The sequence below is a fragment of the Echinops telfairi genome, unplaced genomic scaffold, assembly GCF_000313985.2.
Source record: "Echinops telfairi isolate 266 unplaced genomic scaffold, ASM31398v2 ScPeMD7_70;HRSCAF=299, whole genome shotgun sequence".
NCBI classification, from domain to species: domain Eukaryota; kingdom Metazoa; phylum Chordata; class Mammalia; order Afrosoricida; family Tenrecidae; genus Echinops; species Echinops telfairi.
The window spans coordinates 40,544,465-40,554,154 of NW_022103968.1; the positions used below are offsets into that span (position 1 = coordinate 40,544,465).

At 37.8% G+C, this 9,690-nt stretch overlaps 1 protein-coding gene across 1 annotated transcript in view; it reads right to left on the minus strand.

The window, feature by feature from the left end:
• The window catches only part of PTEN (phosphatase and tensin homolog), a 31,606-nt gene extending 25,677 nt beyond the window's left edge, over positions 1–5,929 (minus strand). The window contains exon 1 of the mRNA XM_045291270.1: positions 5,843–5,929. The gene's annotated coding sequence lies outside the window, so the exon portion shown is untranslated. The remainder of the gene's footprint in view (positions 1–5,842) is intronic.
• Between the last annotated feature and the right edge of the window lie 3,761 nt (positions 5,930–9,690).

Consider the following 9,690-nt stretch of genomic DNA (forward strand, 5'->3'; position numbering starts at 1 on the left):
GCATTTTACATACTGCAACTTTATCATTATTATTAGCTCCATTTTAAAGATAAAGAAATAGTTCCAGCTAATGAAATTAAGTTGCTAAAAACAAGGGTCTGAGCCTAAATATGGTTCTGGTGTTAAAATTTTTATTCTGGTATCCTGATTTCATTAATAACATACATAGTCACTATGTGATTTGAAGGATGTCCAAACCTCTTGAGCTCTCATTTTGCCCATTTACAAGAAGACCTGTAAAGTATAAAGTATTACCATGTTTTAGCACGATAAAGTTAGTTATAAGTAATCTAGTAAATATTGAGGCATGATCCAGAGTACATGAAAATACACAAGCATAAACTGACATCCATGATTTCTCTTTGGGAAGCCATCGTTCTCCCTGTGGTTGGCGCGGGACACGCCCTACTTGTCAGCTTCAGATATATGATGAAAAAGTGACTAATCAGAGCATCCCTTTCTCTGACCAGCAAGTTTGGTAAAGGGCTGGGATCATGACCCAATCCAGGAAATTCCAAACCTAGAAATTTTTGCTCAAAGAGTAACGCTCCTCCCCTTACAGTGGCTAAAGTAGGTGGAATATATACCTCGAGCCACTAGTAGCTTGAGCCACTAGTAGCCACATCTTGCCATTACTTGTGGAGCACCTGCCTAAAAGTTAAGTACATGCTGAGGAAAGAATTGAGAGGGAAATTCTATTGAGTTAATAAATAAAGAAAATAACTTGGACAGGAGAACAAAGTACAGAAGAAAAATGGATTTGAGACTAACAAATATTGAGGTTTTACATAATAAGTTGATGGCCTAGGGCAGATTGCTCTTTGTTGATTCAGTGTTAACCATTCAAGTGAAAACAAGCCTGATTTAAATAATCTCGAAGGACCTATAATAAAGCAATATTCTATAACTTTATGAATCTCCAGATCTATGAAATACAAGTATTAACAGTTTAGCATGGAAGTATAAATGTTTTTTAAAATATAAGAACATTATATAAAGTGCTTAAAAAAAAGAAACTGCGAAAGTAATTACGGGTTGTTTTGTTTTAAATGAAGAGAAAATAAGAAATTTTCATTACATGGAAAAATTTGGTAAACAGACTAGAAAAAGATCCTAATTACAAGCTTGCTGTTGTCCGTTGCTGTCAAGTCACTCTGACTCATGGCAGCCCCGTGGGTGCAGAGCAGACCTGCTCCACAGTTTGCAAGGCTGTGAAGACTTTTGTAAGCAAATCACCAGGTGCCTCTGGGTGCCTCTGGGTGCCTCTGAACTGCCAATCTTTCAGTTAGTAGTCCATCACTTAACCATCTGGGCTACCCAGGGGTACTTTATTATAAGTTCAGGCACACAATTTTATTCCTCAAAAAATCCTCTTTTCTTTGGATCACTTAGGAATACAGTTAATATTTATTATTATTTCTAGAGGATCTAAATCTTCACTAGCAACATATGTACTAGATAAACTCATCTGAAAAGTTCAAAATACAAAACATTTATAGAAAACGATAAAGGAAATTTTCAATGAGCTTTCTGAAACCCCCTTTAATAAATGATTTGAAAACAAAAAAACAATACAAGTGGCTCAGTTTACTTTTGCTAACATTTTAATAAAAGAAAATACAAATCAATGGTTACTTTCCAGCACCACTGCTCTGGAAGAGGGAGAGGGGCAAGGGAAAGAGTAAAGAATAGAAATGCTGGGTAAGTCTGTCAAGTAGTAGAGGTTTACACATTTCCCTCTGGCAACATTTCTAAAATACACACTTACTTGTATTCAGAAGATGTTCTAACTCTTCCTTGTTTAGAATAAGTGTTATGAATTACCAGTTCACAGTAACAAGGAAACCCAAGTGCTGGGAACGCAGTATAAGCAGGTAGAGGTGGGAATCAACCCCAGGAGTTGTCTTAGAGCTTTCAACCCATTAACAGCTTGCTTTTGAATAATCTGCTAAATGTTCATAAGGCAAAAGTATCAAACATGCATATAAATGACTCCTTGGTAGGTACCTCACAGTTACCTTTATATAAATTACAGAATAAAAAGTAGGAGTCACCCATTAAATAGTTATCGCTCTCTCAGAAAATATTTTTCTTCACAGGAAATATCAATTATAATCTTATTACTCTACAAGCTTGAAAACCTAACTGCAGAGGCAGTGAATTATTTAATATGGATCTCCAGCAAGAGTTTCGAACTCCCACCAAAGACCTTCCTTACATGAGTCATGGAAGAAGGTGGGGGGTAAATACTGATAGGATTGACCTGTAAGTAGTCGTTGAGTAGGGTTCCCTGGAATAACATCCTGACATGTATAAAATGAGCACTCTGAGAAGCAGAGGGGCTCTCACTACCGACAAGAGCCAGGAGTAGACAGCATCTGCTGACCCTGAGATCCCAGTGCACCTCCTGGATCCACATGGCAGGTATGCCTCCCTCAAGGAGCAGCAGCAGAACCTAGAATGGTGGACTACCCAAGTGATGGAGCAAACTGAGATGAGCGCATTTGTTCACAAGGCTGGCTTGCGGAGTGGGGTTGTCTCTGAGCACTTAACTGAGTTAAGTTGGATTTGCTGACCCATAGAAGTGGAGGTAAGTGGCTTTGGGCTGAGGCTTCCTGGAAGGAGGGGCCTCCAAGAATTTAAATCAGGAAGTTAGGGTTGCCGAAACAAAGAGCTTAACCTGAATGCCTTCAGGTGAGGGCTTACAGCATTTATAGCAGACCTGAAACTTTGTAACATATATCCTGGTAAACAACTACCCTGAGCATTTCTCATTGGGTGTTTAGCATCCTTAATAAGCCCTTCAATCATGAATTTGTCTGAGTTCTATGTAGCCATTGAAATGGATAATAGAATCTAGAGATGTGAAGTAGAGATTATTAATTAAGGCAACACATTGACAGAGTATTGAACATACCAACACGATGACACACTTTATGGTCAGCTTGCACCCAACCAGTCTATTTAATTTGCACCACGTCTATCAAAGAAATGTCAAGAGTATGCCATATGATTTTAAGGAAAATCTCTGCAAAGTTTACAGATTCTTCACCAAAATTTAATACCTTCTACTTTCATATAAATAAAATGGAATAGAGAAAAGAGTCTGATCCTCTAGACAGGGGTGTCAAACAGGTGGCCCACAGATGGCCCCTGAGATAGTTTTTTGTGGCCTGCAATGCTCTGAAATAAAATAAAAATAGAAAAATTGTTATGAAGAAAATAGCGCTTAGGGGAGATCGAGGCAATACCGTACACATAATTCCCTCATTAACCCTTTAATTACTGAACACAAATGTACACGTGGCCAGTGCCTTTCCTGGGGGCCTATGGACGTGTATAAACGCGCAGACTCAGTTCCGGCGCGTTGGGAGCAATATGTCTGCCACTCTCAGTGTCATGTAATGTAGATCCCAATAGTGAAAAGGGTAGAAGGAGCACTCTGGGTTGTGCTGTTATGAATCAGACCTAGTGGCAGCACTAGTTAACATTTTTAGAAGGAAGCCATTACGATTGTGCATCACATTTGTCAGCTGTCCAACATTGTGTTTTTTATTAGTTACTTTGTTATATTTTCCGGTCACAACATAAGAGGTAAGTGATAACTAGGAGGAGGAAAGCGCTGGCAAGTTTCGGGTAAAAGATGATAATTTTGTTTCATAAATACATTAAATTAAAAAAATGACTAAATAAAAGCAATTATATAGTGTTTTAATTATCCTATCCATATTCCCGAATCCTCACTTCAAAATATAAATTTAACAAAATTTGTAAATGTGATGTGGTCCGTGTGAATCTTGCCTGTTGCACCAAATGGCCTATGTTTTAATTGAATTTGACACCCCTCGTCTAGAAACATCACCAATTTTCTTCAATTTCTTAATGTTCTTCTATAATTATGACTAAGGATAAAGTAAAATGTTAAACATGGTTCCAATAAAATTCTAGGCAATGCATGCAAAGTGGATAAAATATATATACTCCCTGTAATAATGGTTCAATTACAAAAATGCAAATTTACAGGCTCAACCTAACCTGAAATACTAGCAAATACAAAAAAAAACAAAAAACATTTGATCAGGTGTTAAGACTAAAACATCCATATTTATAAATACTTTTCATGAATTTCATAGTTGTGCAATGGCTTTGCCCTATTCAGCTGGGTTTACTTGTTATGAAATTAGTTACTCATTGGTGACTAAAAATGCATTATATTTTGCTGTCATGCTAATCCTTAGCCATGATACCTTTGAAAGTGTTAAGACGATTAAATGTTCATACATTGTAAGGGAGTGCATCATATTTATAGGACGAACAACCTGTAACTGTTGTTATTCTACTGCAACCAGAGGTCATCAAATATCCTAAGATCTGAGATAAAAACTGACAGGTTGTATTAAAAACTGACCAATTTCATCAATACATAATTCTAATTTCAGGAGCTAGACCCTGTTCAGAGATTAATTATTCTGAAAATTCTTAACAATTTTTTGCAATTCCAAATACTGTGAACTTCAAGCTGTACCAAAAAAGTTGCCAAGCATTAGAATCTCAATTCTGATTAAGGTAATTCACTTCTCTGGGACTCAGATTTATCACCGGTAAAATAAGAATCATTGCTGCAAAACAAAATTCAAGATCTTTTGACTTTTATCTGTGATATTGAGCTTTCTAGATGCTGTTCTTCCTCAACCTGAAATGAAATGCCTGTGAAATTCACATAGCATAATCAACAGCATCTGCTCGGAGTCCTTTTGCCTTTTAAAGTGAACATGGGGTAACGGTAGGGGCACATTAGGATACACCTTTAGACTCTAAATAATTCATTGAAAACATGGTCTTGATAATATTAATTAAGCATGAGATACGTACAACAGATCTCAATGTTTTTTTTTGCCATCATGATAGTGAAAGAAATTAGCTAAATTACTCACTTTACTTAGTCTTGATAACATGTAATAGCTTAACATAAAATTCTCCATTTTCTATTTATCAGAAAATCAGCTTTCCTTTAAGAGAGATTCATCCTATACGAAGAGGGGAGGCTTGTGCTATGCATAAAACAGGACTACTGAGGAAGTAGGTACCATTATACTCTTATACCACATGACCCTAGATTCTTTACATTTTATTTCCATAAACACACCCCCTGCTGTCTTCTAGCTCACTTCATACAACATCCTATAGCATTTCTCGTGCATACATCCTTTCCTTACATCTATTGCAGCTATTAGGAGTCGGGGGTTTACTAAAGCCTGAGGTCCTAATAGAATGGTGTAGGACAATGGATGTGCCATGAACTGCACACACAGAGTAAATACCAAGTATGTATTTCAATTTAGTTCCTATTAATTCTTAAAAACTGCTTCAATTTTTAAAATTCTTTTATGACTGAAGTATCATAATACTTTAAACTCCTATTCAGTAACAATTGATGGCTCTACACAGGAAATATACAAGTAGCACAACATGCACCCATTCCTCATTTAATGCCTTTGTTAGGCCCCAAGGAACAGGTCATTATGCAAAAACCAGTGTTATACAAACTAAGGATGACCACATCGGCCCCCAAAAGGAGGATGACCACATCATGGCATAACTTCCAAATGGCATCAATCCGTAACTGCCAAAGCACGAAGAATCATGGCCATCTAAGTTGATAAACAACCTTCGACCTCAGTCAGCTTTACTCTAACTCAGCATTTTGGCTTTCTTTACTGTCAGATGTACATGACTAATGCATAAAATAATCAGATATTTTATTATTGTCATAAATGTAATGTGTCAGATAAGGAAAGTTGTTAAGTATGGAGTAGGTATGCAAGTAATAGAATTATCATACTGTGATGACTACAGCTGTTATCTTCCCACTGGTAGAAATTAAAATAGGTCTTCGCTTTGTTTATGGTGACTTCTCTTGGATATAACAAACTGGAAACAGAAAAACAAAACAAAATATAATAAGGTTTTAAGTATCCTATGTTTACCAATTCTAGTCTGTGTTGGTGTTGGCAAAGAATAAGGAACATACCATGGACTTTCAGAAGAACCAACAAATCTGTCTTGGAAGTACAGCCAGAATGCAGAATGCTCCTTGGAAGCGAGGAAGGTGAGACATCGTCTCATGTACTTTGGACATGTTATCAGGAGGGACCAGTCCCTGGAGATGGACATCACGCTTGATAAAGTTGAGGGTCAGCAAAAAAAGAGGAAGACCCTCAATGAGATGGACTGACATAATGGTGGCTACAACAATGGGCTCAAACACGGCAATGGTTTTAAGGATGGTTCAAAACGGGGCAGTTGTACATGGGTCAATATGGGTCAGAACTGACTGACTGGCAGGCACCTAACATCATCATCCTTGGGTTGTGGTTCCATCCATGAATACATAGGAAGGAGGTAATAACGCAAGTGCTTCTTCTGTGACAAGTCTTACCATCAGGAATAAACACTAAAGAAGCATCTACACTAGAAAGGATGCGCACGCACTTGTGTGTGTGTGTGTGTGTGTGTGTGTGTGTGTGTGTGTGTGTGTCTCAAGTAGAATGGAAGAGAAGAGAGAGCACATGTAAGAGCACAGTTTAGTTTTAAAGACTAGACTAGTATAAATTTTTCATTGTTCCACTACTAAAGCATTCTACAAGGCTATTGATTACAATGCCAGGCATGCAAAGTCTCACTACTGAACAGGGTAAAGGCAAGTGCCACAGAAAGGTCAAACAACATGTTGTGACTTGGAGCAGAGAAAGAATGGTACAGATATCTAAATCAAACATATCACTCATTCCAAAAGTAACTGGCATTTGTAAACCGATACCCGAAAACATTGGAAATACGACCTCCCTTCAGGTAAGAATTCTTGCTGTAGCCAACTACTGGTTGTCATCAATTATATGCACGGTGACACAATCTATGAATAGTTCCTTTTTGGAAACTTCATGGGCAATTAGCATTTTCGAAATGGTGACGTTTCCTTGCCAAAAACTTTTCTTGCAGAAACCTCAGTATTCTGTAGACAGTGCACGCTAATGGGCTGACAACACCACTGGTTTTGCTGCTTTAGTAAAGAGTGAAGCTCTACGTGGTACTGTGACTCACTGCTTTCTTCAACAGTATCCACGACTCTACCATCAATTCAAAAAGAAATCTTATCTAAAGTTGTGAAAATATTCTGCTTCATGAGTGCCAAGCATTGAAGAATAACCCGTGCAAGAGGATTTGTCATGAAATCATGTGAAAGTTGCCAAATTCCTGGCAACCAAGACTTTCAGTCAAAGTCTTCCCAAGAAATTTTGTCAAGAAACTGGAGCAAATAAGAGAGGTTCATGGGTACACAAAGTTCACTGGCTTCAGAAGATAAATTCTACAGACAGGCACTACCACTAACTGCAAAATATACAAACCTTTAGAAAGACTTTAACTCTTCAACTTTTAAACAAAAATGTGGGTTTTATAATCCTAGCACTAATCATACACATCTTGCCAAAGAAATGATCTCATTAACTTGAAAGCAAAGAAAATTATGTAACAAAATTTTATCTCAAGAGTCTTAAGGATTCCATTTGTTCTTTCATTCTTTTATGACGGGGTTTTTAGCACTTACTTTTACCAAACACAAAGCTGAAATTGATTATCAAAGAGGACATAAAAGTTGCCAAGTCAAAGATAACAAATACTTTCAACTTGCCGTTTCCCATGTTAAGTAATACAAGCCTTTTCACTACCCTATTTCCCCAAAAATAAGACAGTGTCATATTAATTTTTGCTCCCAAAGATGCGCTAGGTCTTACTTTCGGGGGATGTCTTATTTTTCCATGAAGAAGAATAAGGTACACATTTATTGTTTATTGTTTTAGTTAAAGAGACCTCGCACTTCCTGTCTGCTCCGGCTGCGCTGCAGCCAACAGTGAGCTGCGTGGTGGTGCCCCGCTGCTACAGTCCAGAGTTAACCGTAGCTTCAGGGAGCCTTATTTTCTGGGGGATGCCTTAGATTTCAGCGAGAGGCAAAACTAAGTAGGTCTTATTTTCGAGGGATGTCTTACTTTCGGGGAAACAGGGTATAATTTACTATGATTCAAAACTAAAGCTTAATTTTGATTAATTTGTACCACTTAAGGTTCATTCATTGTTTTCAGGTAGTGGCCACAGGTACATGCAGGAAGAAAGCATGAAATATAATTTTTAGGAAGGCTGCTTTTATATTTAAATAAAGTATTAATTCTCAGTAATTCTCAATAACAATTAAAAGTAAGAACTATATCCAAAATTAAATGTTCATGTCCAACATGCACATTTTTTGTTCACTTTTTGGTGGGGAAGCATTTATAGCTTTCAATCAATTTTTCAATGGTACATAACACAAATCTAATGTTCTGGTTCCACATTATTAAACTCTTCTATTTTGATTTTTAAATATATATTACCAGATTCATTTTCCACTACCACAATGTCTGCTTCTCATTAATCCTGTTTTAATTTCTACCAAAGCTTCTAGCACTGTGGTTTTATGGTTTAAAAAAACAAAACAAAACTTTTATCGGGGGCGCTTACATCTCATCACAATCCATACATTCCTCCAGTGTGTCAAGTAAATTTGCACATATGCCGCCATAATCATTTTCAAAGCATCCTCTTTCTACTTGAGCCCCTGATATCAGCTCCCCATTTCTTCGTCCTTCCCTCCCTCACAAACCCTTGGTAAGTTATAGATTATTTCCATACCTTACATCGTCCTCCATCACCCCTCACCCACTTTTCCGTTATTTGTTCCCCTGGGAGGAGGTTCTAGGTTGATCCTTGTGATCGATTCCCCTTCTCCTCCCACCCTCCCCTAATCCTCCTGGTATCTCTACTCTCCTTGTTGGACCTGAGGGGTTTATCTATCCTGGATTCCCTGTGTTCTGGGCTCTTATCTGTAGCAGTGTGCATGCTCTGGTCTAATCTGATTTGTAAGGTAGAATTGAGGTCATGATAGTGGGGTGAAGGAAGCACCAAAGTGCTAGAGGAAACTTGTGTGTTTCATCTGTGTAATACTGCACTCTGACTGGCTCATCTCTTCCCTGTGACCCCTCTGTGAAGGCATGTCCAACTGTCTACAGATGGGCATTGGGTCTCTACTCCATGTAACTCCCACCCCCCATTCATCTTGGGTATGGTTTTATTCTGGGTCTTAGATGCCTGATACCTGATCCCATCGACACCTCATGATCACACAGCCTGTTGTGCTTCTTCCATGTGGACTTGTTGCTTCTGAGCTAGATGGCCGCTTGTTTATCTTCAAACCTTCAAGACCCCAAACACTCTATCTTAGACGGGCACCATCAGCTTTCTTCACCACATTTGCTTATGCACCCATTTTGTCTTCAGCGACCGTATAGGGAAGGTGAGCATCACAGAATGCCAGCTTGTTAGAAAAAAGTGTTCTTGTGTTAAAGGAGTACTTTAACACATATCTAACACAAAGCTGAGGACCAGTGTCCATCTTCTAGCACTGTGTTTTAATTGATTACCCCAGGGTCTTCACAGTATAGAGAAATGTAAGGTAAACTCATAATTTTCAACACCAAAATTATGCACTAATAAAAAACTCAATTTTGTAAACTATCATCAGGAAACTGCATTTTGATATCCTCAAGAAGGATTTTTTAAATTCATAAAGACCAATTTAAAAAGTTAGAAAATAAGAGA